This window comes from Halichoerus grypus, chromosome 7 (assembly GCF_964656455.1).
Source record: "Halichoerus grypus chromosome 7, mHalGry1.hap1.1, whole genome shotgun sequence".
Lineage (NCBI taxonomy): Eukaryota > Metazoa > Chordata > Mammalia > Carnivora > Phocidae > Halichoerus > Halichoerus grypus.
The window spans coordinates 83,916,383-83,929,447 of record NC_135718.1 but is presented as its reverse complement, the minus strand read 5'-3'; the positions used below and the strand labels follow the sequence as shown (position 1 = coordinate 83,929,447).

The following is a 13,065-nucleotide window of genomic DNA, read 5'->3' as shown; positions in this document are numbered from 1 at the left end:
CATGTAGTAGCTTTCCTAGTTTTGTCTCTTGCAGAGATTAAGTGCTAGAGTAAAAATGTTAAAAAGAAAAGACTCACGGGGCAGCTCAGCTTTTTAAACGTAGAAAGGTTGGTCAAGAATAAAAGGCCAGGTTCCAGTTAACATTCTGTCAAGCTTAAAAGGGAACTGAAGGTCTTCAGCAGATGTTGAAAGAACTGTCACAGGACCTGTTCCCACACAGAACTGAGGGTCCTCTGTTTTGCCCCCTTACCCTTACCTGCCATGTTGCTTTCCGGATTCCAGAGAAACTCCTCTAAGGGCAGTATTTCTCTTCCTCTAACTATGTGGTCAGGAGGTATCTCACTGGCCTGTCCCATTGGTCCCTAACTGTCCTCTAAAGTGACCCTCACCAGATCTGTCATGGAAGCTTGAGGCTTTTTAATTATTATTATTTATTTACTTACTTATTTAGAAAGAGAGAGAGAGAGCACAAGCAAATGGGGGGAGGGGCGGAGGGGGAGGGAGAATCCCAGGCAGCCTGCACACCTAGCACAGAGCCTGATGCAGGGCTTGATCTCATGAGATCATAACCTGAGCCAAACCAAGAGTCAGACGCTCAACCAGTTGAGCCACCCAGGCTCCCCGAAGCTTGAGGCTATAGCCCAGATGATTTTTTCTCGGAAAGTTCACTAGTGCACATGATCGGACTCAGTTTTCAAGTGTTCCAATGTAGAGTCTATCACATCTTAAAGTAAGTTGATATCAACTGTTAAAGAGGAAATTATAATTTTCCCTTAAGGAAAGTAATATCAGTGGTCCCTGTGTTAATTTCTTCTTTTATAGGGAAAAGGAAAACAAGATTTTGGGATTTGATTTCTAACAAGATTCCACATCTTGTCACCCCAGGAAAGCAAATTAAATGACCCCCTGCCTATGTTTTCTATCACTGTATTTATTTTGTTTCATAGCTATCTGTGTTAGTCAATCACCGTATAGTAATGATTCTAATTATCGTGTATACTCTAAGAACATAAATCTCATTACTTGTTCATCATGGTAAATCTAGTTATGTTTATATTTAAAAAGGTGTGTCAATTCAGACTTATGCAGTTATGTTTGGAGTGTTCTTAAATATTAATAGTCATATAGAAGTCTCATTCTAAAATAGAATTGGAAGTGAACTCAAGCAAAAAAGTTAGTACCTGCTACTTTTCCTCTGATTCCTGTTCAAGTTTACTAATGGATGATGGTGTTGAATAGATGTTATGTTTGCATAACAACATTGTGTCCTTGTTGTCTCCCGTTGGCTGTGCTAGGATGGGCGTGTTAAACCCAAGCATCTTGGGGTTTGGGGAGCATTTATGGAGCTCGGTATCTAACTATGGATACCAAGTTAGATGAGATGGATGGTTTGGCAGCCCATTTGTTACACTGATGCCCCCATGTGTTGGCATTCAGGACCATGCGTCTCCCCCTCTTGAAGCTGGGCTGGGCCTGTGACTCACCCGAATGACTTGGGTTTAGGGAAAGCAACACTGCCCAGAGCAGTGTTGGAGGCCTGGAAGCTCCCACTTTTGCAGTTGGCTACCCCACGGGGGACCCCGTGTGGAGAGAGAGCAGGGGGAAGGGGCCCTGGGGCCATTTCAGGGTCCCCACGGAGCTCAGCACCTACTCAACCCGCCATGTCTTAGTTTCAGTGGCTTTACCTGCGATCTATACAAGGACAGTGAGTGTGTACACGTGTGTGTACAATGGGACAAGACACTTTGCAGAGGCCATGATGATTACAGTATGCTCTCTGGCTACATTTTGAACACTGCGTGTTGAATGTATTTTTATCTGAACCAATTCAGGCCAATTTCACCATTTCAATTCAAAATGAGTAGTTTTGCTGAGAATACTGAGGGCTCCTACAAGATTTAAACTTCTCTTTTTTAAAGATTTTATTTATTTATTTGACAGAGAGAGACATAGCGAGAGCAGGAACACAAGCAGGGGGAGCGGGAGAGGAAGAAGCAGGCTTCCCGCGGAGAGGGAGCCCGATGTGGGACTTGATCCCAGGACTCTGGGATCATGACCTGAGCCGAAGGCAGACGCTTAATGACTGAGCCACCCAGGCACCCCAGATTTAAACTTTTTAAAACATTTTTTATATATATGCCCAAAACACGTTGGTTTTCATTATATTTAGTGTAAATTAACTCTTTATGAGACTAATGTCTAAGATTAATGCTACGCATATGATGAGCTCATGATTTTTGAAGTTCCACAAGAAATACCTAAGTATTAAATTAGAAATAAAATAGTTCAGTGTTTTTTTCAAAGTTTAATATATCAAATTTAATATATCAAAATCACCTGGCCTAGTTGTTGAAAATGGATCCTTCTAGCTTCTGATGAATAACACGCGTTACTACAGAATGTCATTTAAACATGCTTGAAAGCTATTTCCTAATTATTTAGCAAGTGAATTATAAGGATAATTAAAATATGATATGAATAAATTATAAGTACTATCTGATTAGAATTCTCAGGGACTTGTTCAGTAAGCAATCTAGTTGTAACAAAATGCTATTAGAGCTTTATATCTGTGCATTTGCAACCTCTGCACTTTTGCCCTTGGTGCCTTGTTTTCACTGCATTATTAAAGTTGACTTGAGCTGGCTGTAGGTTCAATTGCTGTTTTTCTGTTTTAAAAAACACCAATAATTGTTATGTTATCTTTATTTAATACACTTACCTTGTGGGTTCTTGCTTAACAGTGTGTAGAGATGCGTATTTTCAGCAACATCATTTCTAAGCTGCAAATTTTATTAACTAGATTTTTACTCTGATATTAAAGTGGATATAGGCAAAAATGTTTTTAAAATTATTAACTGTGAAACATTATTTGGGCTACTGATGAATTTGTGGTATCTTAACAAGGCATAATATAATATCAAACAACAATATTAAAATTATTATTTTTTAATTTATAGGGGACATTTTAGTAATATAAATAATGTGTTAAGTTTGTGTCCATTATTAAGTGCTTATTGAGTAATTTGTTTATTAAAATGTTACTATTGTCAGTGCAAAATGAACAAACCTTTTTAAAATTTTAAAGAGAAAGGAAAAGAGTATTATTGGAGTCCAGGTTAGGACAGCTGCCCAGGATACTCAGTCTTCACAAAGAAGAGAGCATCCGGGGAAGGAGCATTTGGTGCAGGTTGTATGTGTTTTTTACATAAAGAGGTTACAAATCATCATAATGAAGGACATTCCAGAAAGTTACAGACTTTATTGCATGTTTTATTTTTATTTTTATTTTTTAAGATTTTATTTATTTACTTGAGAGAGAGCACAGAGGGAGAGGGAGAAGCAGGCTCCCTGCTGAGCAGGGACCCAGATGTAGGGCTCGATCCCAGGACCCCAGGATCATGACCTGAGCCAAAGGCAGATGCTTCACCGACTGAGCCACCCAGGCGCCCCTGTTTTTTAGGTTTTTTTAAACAAAGCAGATGTACAGTGTGTGCTCGGGGCAGAAATGGAGTGCATGGTTTGAGGTTTTGTGGAGTCATTCTGACCTTGGTAACTGTTACAGTGTGGCCTCCCTGGGACCCAGGTGCAGAGCCCACGGACATTAAAAGTTGAAAATTTCCTTTATCGCTGTAAGTATTTATATTATTGTGAACTTATTTTATCATGGGATACTGAGGATGTTTAAGTAGCAATGTTCTGGAAGGAAACAGACTCTTCAATGAGGGATCACAGTAGAGTTCACTAACAGCCTATTATTTAGGGAAACCACGGGATGTATGCCGGCCTCGTTCTAGCAATACCGGAAGCACAGATGAGCACGTGGGACCTGGGCTGGTGGGGTCATCAGAGCTGAGAAAGGACAATGCATGGAAATGGCCTCCTGCCAGTGGCTTGGACAGGGATAGCAAATCAGCAAGGAAGGGGTCAGGAGAATAAATACCCCTCCCACCCGCTCTCAGGCTGGTATCCAGCTCCTTCCACTAATCCAGGCCAGATGGCAGGGGGCCCACCATGTGCTCCACAAAGGTTAGCCCCCAGGCCACAGAGGCTTTCGAAGAAGGGTGGGGAGTGGACCTACAAGAACACATGGAAATATTCAACATTCGTGGGTGACTGAAACATTTTGGAGAACCACTGTGTTAATAATTGGATGTTCATATAAAAAATAAAATATGATGCCATTAATGTGTTATATTTTATTGGACGCACATCACAGAATTGACTTCACTGTGAAATGTCGACATCCATCTCTCTAAAAGCTGGATATTTGTCCCATAGCCTCTTGGATAACTTCTAACTAAAGAATGCTACTAAATCTTGCCAATATTTTTAAGGAGTTTCTCTGATTTTTCAAGGTCACTTTATACTGATTGTATATCTTGAAGGAATGAACAACTCTATATACTTAAGAGCTAAATGGAAATTTACCAGCGGACATCATTATTCCTTTCATGAATTACAGATGAAACAATGACATTTTAAAAAGTCACATCTGTGTAACTTTCAGAAGTATCCATTCATGACACTAATGAAGCATGGTTGTGATGTAACTGAAAAATCACAAAATAGTGAGGGTGCTTGCATACTCTGCAGATTTATTTTACAAGAACAAAAATAAAAGTAGTACATTTTCCCATAGTTATGATACAGTAGTTCACAAGTTACTTTATTTGTAACCTTTATTTTGTGATCTTTATTTGAGCAATATAAGTAGTCTTAATCAGAGTGACAGCTTGACTTAAATTGGTATGCAATAACTAATTTAATAAATAGTTTTAGAAGAGAAAGGGAATGAAAAAATAGGAACTTCACATATGACATAAGATGGATTTAAAAATGTATGCAATTAATGGGAGTCTCCGCATTAGCCAGTTGAGTCAGTAAAATTACCTTCGATCATGAGGGTTCATAGACCATCATAGAATCAAGTGAATACTGGACAAGGAGTAAAAAAAAAAAAACCCTCAAAATTAATTTCTTTCTATAAGAAATATCTGGTCAGATAATATAGACAACAGCCCTTTATTTTTCTCTCCTTAAAATGATGGAGTTTACAAAGCTGTCCCTTCCAGTTTAAAATATTTCATTCCCCGCCCCCTGGTGTGACTCCCTCCTGCATGGCTGTTCTCTGCAGGGGTGTTTATCTCTGTCCGTCTTCTGTTCCACCTCAGAGTGTGCCACCATCCCAGGGAGGAGCCGATGGATGTGGACATGAGACCCAGAACTATCTTTGTGGTTGTGAACAAGGGCTGACAAAGATGATCACCTTAAGGTGGATAATGATGAAATGAGCACCAGTTATCTTTAAGAACGTTCAGTTTAGGGGCTGGTGCAGAGGATGAATTGCACATTGTTGAAGGAGAAGCAATGGATTACCATCGCTATCCAATTAAAGTCACACTGGCAACTTTGAAAATGTCTATCCAGCCAGCGGTTTCCCTGGGGGGTTTGAAATAACACCACCTGTGGACTTACGGTGGAAATGTGGCTCAGGGCCTGTGCATCCTGGTGGAGGGCGGGAGATGCGCAGTCAGAAGATGAAGAAGAAGAGGATGTGAACTCCTTAGTATGTCTGGAATGTGCTGTCCATGGAAGTGGTAGCAGGTTTCCACAGAAAGAAGCAAAACTTGCTGCTGATGAAGATGAAGAAGAGGAAGAAGATGATGATGATGGTGAGGAGGAAGCTGAAGACAAGCCTCCAGTAAAGAAATCTATACGAGATACTCCAGCCAAAAGTGCACAAAAATTAAACCAGAATGGAGAAGGCTCAAAACCATCAACACCGAGATCAAAAGGTCAGGAATCCTTCAAAAAACAGGAAAAGACTCCCAAAACACCGAAAGGACCTAGTTCTGTAGAAGACATTAAAGCAAAAATGCAAGCAAGTATAGAAAAAGGTGGTTCCCTTCCCAAAGTGAAAGTCCATCAATTAGGTGAAGAATTGCTTCCCGATGCCTGACCAGGAGGCTCTGCAGTATCTCTGGCGGGGAGGACGAAGTCTCTTTAACAAAGTAGTTTGTTAAAGTTTTCCATCTATTTAATTTCTGTAATGTATCCAATTGTCCTTTTAATAATACAGACTTAGAACTTTGCCTGCCACGTCTGATAATTGTCCAGGTTCCATTGCCAAGAACATATTGTCCAGAATGCCTGTTTGGTTTTTAAAGACAGAGCTCCATGCTTTTCTTGGTTTCAGGTATGTGTGGACTGTTAGGATAGGACATAGTAGTGGTGGTCAGACAAATGGAAATGCTGGGGAGACAAAAATATACGTGTGAAATAAACTCCGTATCTTAACAAAGTACAAAGAAATTCATTTAAAAGTTTAAAATATTAACACTACTATCCCAAATTAACTTCATGTTTCTCTGTTCAAAAACTATAAACTAAATATATGTTTTCTAAGAAACATCCCAAATAGCATGAGTCCTCCTCGACCAATTAGGGAACAAGTCATAAATTTAAGTCAATTTTAGCCAATCTTTAATCCAACGTATTGGGCTGGGAAGATGTACCTCCTTTCTGTTCAGTCATGCTTTCCATTTCTTGGATTCTTTATGGTCTGTTTCTTTCCTTTTTTTTAAAAAAAAGATTACCTATTCACTGTCACATTCCTTCCAACTCAACATGGGGATCTACATTTTCTCCTCAAAACCCATGGTTCTCTCTGACAATATCACCATCACCTGTGAACTTGTTAGAAATGCAGATGGTTAGCACAGAACCATTTAGTCAGAAAATCTGGAGGCGGAGCTCAAATTGGGTTTTTTTACATTCCCAGGAATGACCTTTTCCCTCTTGTCCACTTAACAAATTCTTACCTGTTTTTTTTTGTTTTTTTTTTTTTTATGATTTGGTTCAGATCCTACCCATTCATAACATAACTGGAACTTCTTCCTCTGGAGGAGAATTTTTATCCTAGTGATGTATTTATCCCTAGGGCCAGGCACAGTCCCCAAGCACAGGACAATCAATTAATCCATAGGGCTAAAACTTTATTATGCCTTGAATTACCCACAAAGACACAAAAGTATGAACGAATGCAATAATTCAGGTAAGTGCAAAGAGAATCTCATGTTTTAAGCCCCTGAGTTCAGGGTCACTGGGTAGGGCAAACGCGAGGTGGATCAGACGGTGTTGGTGCTTGGCCTGACGCCTCCGGGGAGATTTTAGGCAGTGCAGAATGCTATGCTGGGATCTCATGGCAGGGCTGAGGTGGGGAAGAACCACAGCAGCTGAAGAATCTGACGGGTTTGTATGTAAGCACGGGGGCCTTGCAGGCAAAGAAGAGATTTGTTTACATCCTTCCGTCTTCCCCTCGGTCGTGGGGAAGCCTGCTGAGTAGCGGCCGCTGTCCTCTGGCTTATGTTCCAATACTTATAAATGTAGGGGAGGGAGATTTACCAAAGGAAGGCGGAAACAGCAAGAGAGAAATTATTTCTGAGAACATGGAGGGTCAGTCTGGGACACCGAAGATCAGTTGACATGTGTAAGAATTACAGAGACGAAAATACCATGACCATCTCCGAGCACGACAGAAAATACCGGTCAGGAGAAAGAAGTTTGAACATGAGAGCAGGTGGTGGGCAAACTGACGTCCCAGGTGCCTTTATCTTGACTCATCACCTCCCATCTCTGGGAACGGGCCTGGCTGGTTTCAGTGTCAGGAGTAACACTGGGGAAACAATGGAGTAGAGACTCTGAATTAGAAAATAATAGTAACTGAAGCATGCATGGAGAAGAAGTCATTTTTTAATTTTTTTATTTATTTTACTTTATTTTTCAAGATTGTATTTATTTATTTGAGAGGGAGAGAGTGTATGAGCAGGGGGAGGGGCAGAGGCAGAGGAAGAAGCAGACTCCTGCTGAGCAGGGAGCCTGACACGGGGCTGGATCCCAGGACCCTGGGATCATGACCTGAGCCGAAGGCAGACACTTCACTGACTGAGCCACCCAGGCGCCCCGGTTGTGTTTTAAAAATTGACATATTCATGATGCGCTATTACAGACAGAGACATGTGGAACGCATCTGATGTTTATAAAACTCAGAAAATACCACATACACACTCCTTCCAGTAAGACTTATCAGAACAGCATGGCCAAAATAGTGATTGCCTATTTAATTGCCTCAATCATGAGAGAATCTTAATGCAACTCGTGTCTGATGTAAGGCTTGAAGAGGTCTGATGAAGTGTCCACTCAGTTAACTGTGACACCATGGAACCGATGGAGAATGATGCCAACATATTTATTTTTCATTTTTCATTTAGCAGCAGAATGTAAAAATGGTTTTTGACAGTGTACATATGAATGATCAGTCCAGTGAGCCATGTGTAACAGCATCATAATGATGCGTTGTGTTTCACAGTGTCTTTCAAATGGATTTCCTATGGTGGCATCATTACCTCCAGCTTGCAGATGAGAGGGACCTGCACAAACACAGATCTTGGGACGTGGCTGGAACATTGATCGCTTTAGTGTTTTTGAAGCCTAAGTTCCTATAGCTGTCCTCAAGCTTGTCTTAGCTTCCTTTTCTTGCTGTTGGCATGTTCCTCTTATTTCTGAGCTGGAAAGGCCAGGAAACCCGTCTGCACCCCTTAGCATCTGCACTAGACTGCCGGCTGCCCACAGAGGGGGGCTCCCCTCCTCTGTGCTCCCGCTGATTGTAGGAGCATCTCATGGTGCTCCTTAGTGTGAGATCACCTTTCATCCTTTCTGGTCCCATAACAGAAATAAAGGAAATAAACATAGAAAATAAAAATCAACAACGATGAGGATGATGATAATAATAGTCTAGAATGGGGTAGGAGCTTTAAAAATGATTCCTCTGTTTGGACATTACAGCACCCCTAGCACGTAGGTACAGTTTGGGGTGGATATAAGGAACTGCGTCTCAGAAGGATTAAGTAAATTTTCTAAGATCAAACAGTAAGTGGCAGAGCCAAGATTTAAACAATGTCTGTCAAAAGCTAAAGATCCTCTCCCACTGTTTCAAAGAATTGACTACACGGGATCACGATTCCCTTTTCCAAATTTGCTTGTCAAACGTTTCATGTAGCGTAATGACTTACAACTTCATTCATGAACAATGTCCGTGTCTTACCCAGTTGATCTTTCAGTGTAGGCTTTGAATGCTCACTTTTTCTCTCTTTGGATATACTTCATGCTACCCAGAATATTTCACTTGACTCAGATTTGGTTTCCATTTTTAAAAAAAAGGAACTTTCTTAGAAGGCAGCATTTTTGACCAAGAAAAGTGAAAGGAGACATGCTGAGTGGGTGTGGAGGACCATTTCTACTCAAGGTGCAAGGGGTTGGGTAAACATTCGTGATCTCGGGGGGAAGCAGTCTCCGTTTCTCTAATGTACCCATTACCATTTCCTGAAAGCAGAAAGGGCCTGTGTTAATAGCTAACATCACAGTATTATTGCAATGCTGTCCTGGCTTCTCCCCGGGATGTCACAATGCACTTTTATTTACCCTTAAAAATGTGTCTATTCCAGTATGTCCTCAGTACCATTTCTCTTGTCTCTCCAAAAGAGGAAACATTGGCCAACCCTCTGATTTGGATTGTCTGCATCTTGCTCTCTCTTCCTGAAACTTTTTATTTATAATTTGCTCTCCTCCAAAACTCGTTCCCATTTATAGATTTCCCTGCTGAACATTTTCTCCCTTCCTCCTCAGTCTCTCTCTCTCTTCCTCCCCACTCTCTTATTGTCATGGATAAAAAGGCTGCCATGGCTCAGAATATGGTCATCTTTGCTAAATAGAGTCATATCAGAATGATGTGTATGAAGAGAGTATTTAATTCAAGAATAAAGTAACAGCTTTTCTCCATCGCTTCAAGTTTTGTGTGATAATAGATTAATTTTTGATTTAAATTATACTAAAAGAGGGAGGGAGATTTTTATCAAGATGAAGTCGGGTTTTAGGTGATTGAGAAACCCTGCCCTGCTGAGTCTAAGAGCCAGAGAGACGCGTTGTATTTTAGCCCCTTAATTTCCTCCATGTGTCTGTCATACTTATATCATTTTCCTAAAGGTCTTTCTACTGACAGGAGATTGGAACAATTTTAGTGACATCAGATGATGAAGATTCAATTTTCCATTTTCCATCAGACGTTTCAGTGTTTGTTCTACAATAAAATTTAGCAGGGAGAAAGGGTGTAATAAACAACTTATCTTGATTTGCCTCGATGGGATGTAATAGCGTCCTAAGGGATTTATGTTCTTATATTATTCCCCTCCAGGAAGGGAACCAGCTTTTGAAAAGAATCACATATTCTTTTTAATCTCTAACTGGAATCTATAAGGTTTATTTCTTCAATTTGGACTCAAGAAATAGAAGTTTGAGATAGAAAGTATTGGATCATTATACTTACTGGTGGTTCGTTGAATACACACACAAACACACACACACATTTGGTGTTTTGCCCAATTGAAAATTAAATATCTTAAGTTTTATCACTTTACCAGCATCTGCTATATAGTCAACATGTCATTAAATCAAATACCCACAAGACACAGGCAATACTTTGGCTGTAGATGACAAGTCTGAGGATATGTCTGTGAAAAGGCACAGCTCAGGGGGACACTTAGAGCTAATCTTGCATATCCTCAGAATTCAGGTAAGTCTGAGCATGTGTGGAGGGGGCCCGAGGGATCTAGCTATAAGAAGTTTATGGGAAGCAGTTTATCTATATGGAAGAAAAAGCACATTAGCGAGATCGAATGATAACGATTCCGTGTAACAGGAAAAGCAACAATGTATAGACTACACAGCTGGCCCTCGTACTAAGGACCTTGCACCCAGTGCCTCTGAGGAGAGGTGATGGTGAGACCACCCTGCAGCCCAGCTACCGAGGTCCTGGTGCTGAGCAAGGGCTGAGTTCCTCTTGGGAGGGAGGGCCCTGCTGCTGTTGTCTCCTGGATACTCATTAAGTGGGTTCCATAATGTGTCCAGAGCTTCAGCTGATCTCTAATGCAGTGTGTTTCTCTGTCCAGGCTCTTATGTCCATTGGTTAGATACTCTGGAAACCTGAGGTAGAGAGAAATCTCTAGATGAATGCTGTTGCGTGAGTGTTGGCATGAGATCGAAGGTCTTCACATCCTGGGAAGGCTTTTCCAAGTCTTTCAACTTGACTCTTCCCCACTTTCCTTGTCTCCAGTGTTCTAATCTTTCTTCATCCATGAACCAACCAGCCAACCCAGTCATGGTTCCTGTGAGGCAGACTATATTCTACCTTGGGTATTCTCTCTACACAAAATGGGTGAAATAGTGTCCATTGGGATGATGCTTCTCCCCCTGCTGATCTCAGGACCACTCCTGATTTTGGCTTCAGTGTGGCCCTTCTCCTATATTAGCTTGCATGCTCTACTGAGCAATGCAGCTAGTAAGCAAGCTTTGCCTTTCTCCTCCTCCAGTAGCAAGTCATAAGGCAACTCAGAGTGGGCATAAGTTTGAGCTGAGGAAGAAACCACCATGGGACAATAGTGGATAACAGGGAGGTAGCCTACCCATGAAGCTTATTTGTGTCCTCTCATTCTGTTTGTGCCTGATCTGAAATGTACCATCTCCACCTCATGACAGATGTCTGCTGGGCCACCCCACCTTTGACTTGCTGGCTTTCACAGAAAGTGGATTATGAAAGACCAGTTATGCTCACATGGTCACTTGATATGTTGAGGGATGTCAGACTCTCCATCATTCCCAGGTTCATAGCTCTTGGGAGCTATTTTTTTTTTTTTATCATGTACTAGTATGTGCTGCTAATGTCCAAAACTAGGTCCATTAGCCTAGAGTTCTTTGTGGTTTTAATGCTGGGGATGCCAGGGTATTTTCCAACCGCATAGAGACCTCTGATGTCCATAATGTTGTGTTGTTCCAATGACAGGGCTGCTTGAATTGCCACTGAGACCTCAGAGCCCTTTCAGATTCTGAATCCCACTCAAAATGGATGGTCTTTCACGTCTCTTAGTCGGCTCAGGCTATGATAGCAAAATTCCATAGACTGGGTCTATGTCAAACAGCAGACATTTATTCCTCACAGTCCTGGAGACTGCCAAAAATCTTTTCGGGATTATTTATTAGTCTTGAATTTCCTGCTTATTTGTATTGTCAGTTGTTTGCAAAGATTTTTATTATCATGATCAAATTAACATAATAAATGTATGATGCATGAAACTGAGCTTGATCTTTGGGGTTCATTGTCTAGGGTTCAATTTCCTTGACAAATTAAACAAATGTTATCATTTTTATTTCATATAATTTGTTGTAAGGAAGCAGAATTAAGTCAATTGAACTTATGCCAGGGCAATACATTGTTTTAAATTATTTATTTGAGCAAATTATTTATTTGAAATCAAAATTGATGTAAGTAAATTTGCATCAGTAATAGCACAAGATTTATCATTCTCTATAAAAGCCATATCTCAGCATCTTCTGGACATCTGTGAAATGTAATCTATTCTGAAAGACTACACTCTTTTCATTTTTCCCCAGATTGTTGGCACTGAGACATTTCAGAACACTAATTGGGCTTACTTTGGTAAATCATATATTAAAGGCGATCTCTCTCTAATAAGCACATGGATAATATTACGTAAAATTATATTTCATTTAATTTAAATGCTTCAATTTATGTGGTTGACATAATCCTGTAGCTCCACATTTATAGCTAGGACAAAACCATTTTTTATTCAAGGATTTTTTCAGCAGAATGGATTGCATTTAAATATAAATTCAATTTTATGAAGCTTAGAAAATATGTTTTTTTGACATGGAGAAATTTGAAAAAGATAATGAAGTGAACTGATGTAACACAGAATAAGAATAATCCTTCAAATCTTAATTAGTTAAAGAGGGGATATAGTTTCATAAAAAAAGCATAGTTATATTAAAGCCAGACATAATTTAAATATGATAAAGAAAAATAAAGAAAAATTTTATCATCATGATATTTATGTGAAAGGAAAGAATTAGCTGAATCTAAATTATTATAGTAAATCAGCTGCTGGAATTTTCTGAAGCTCTTTGTAGTAATATTAACAATTTTTGCACATACTT

General features: G+C 40.1%; 1 pseudogene; it reads left to right on the top strand.

The window, feature by feature from the left end:
• The first annotated feature begins 4,011 nt into the window (after positions 1 to 4,011).
• Positions 4,012 to 6,023, top strand: LOC118554960 (nucleophosmin pseudogene; annotated as a pseudogene).
• Positions 6,024 to 13,065: the final 7,042 nt, after the last annotated feature.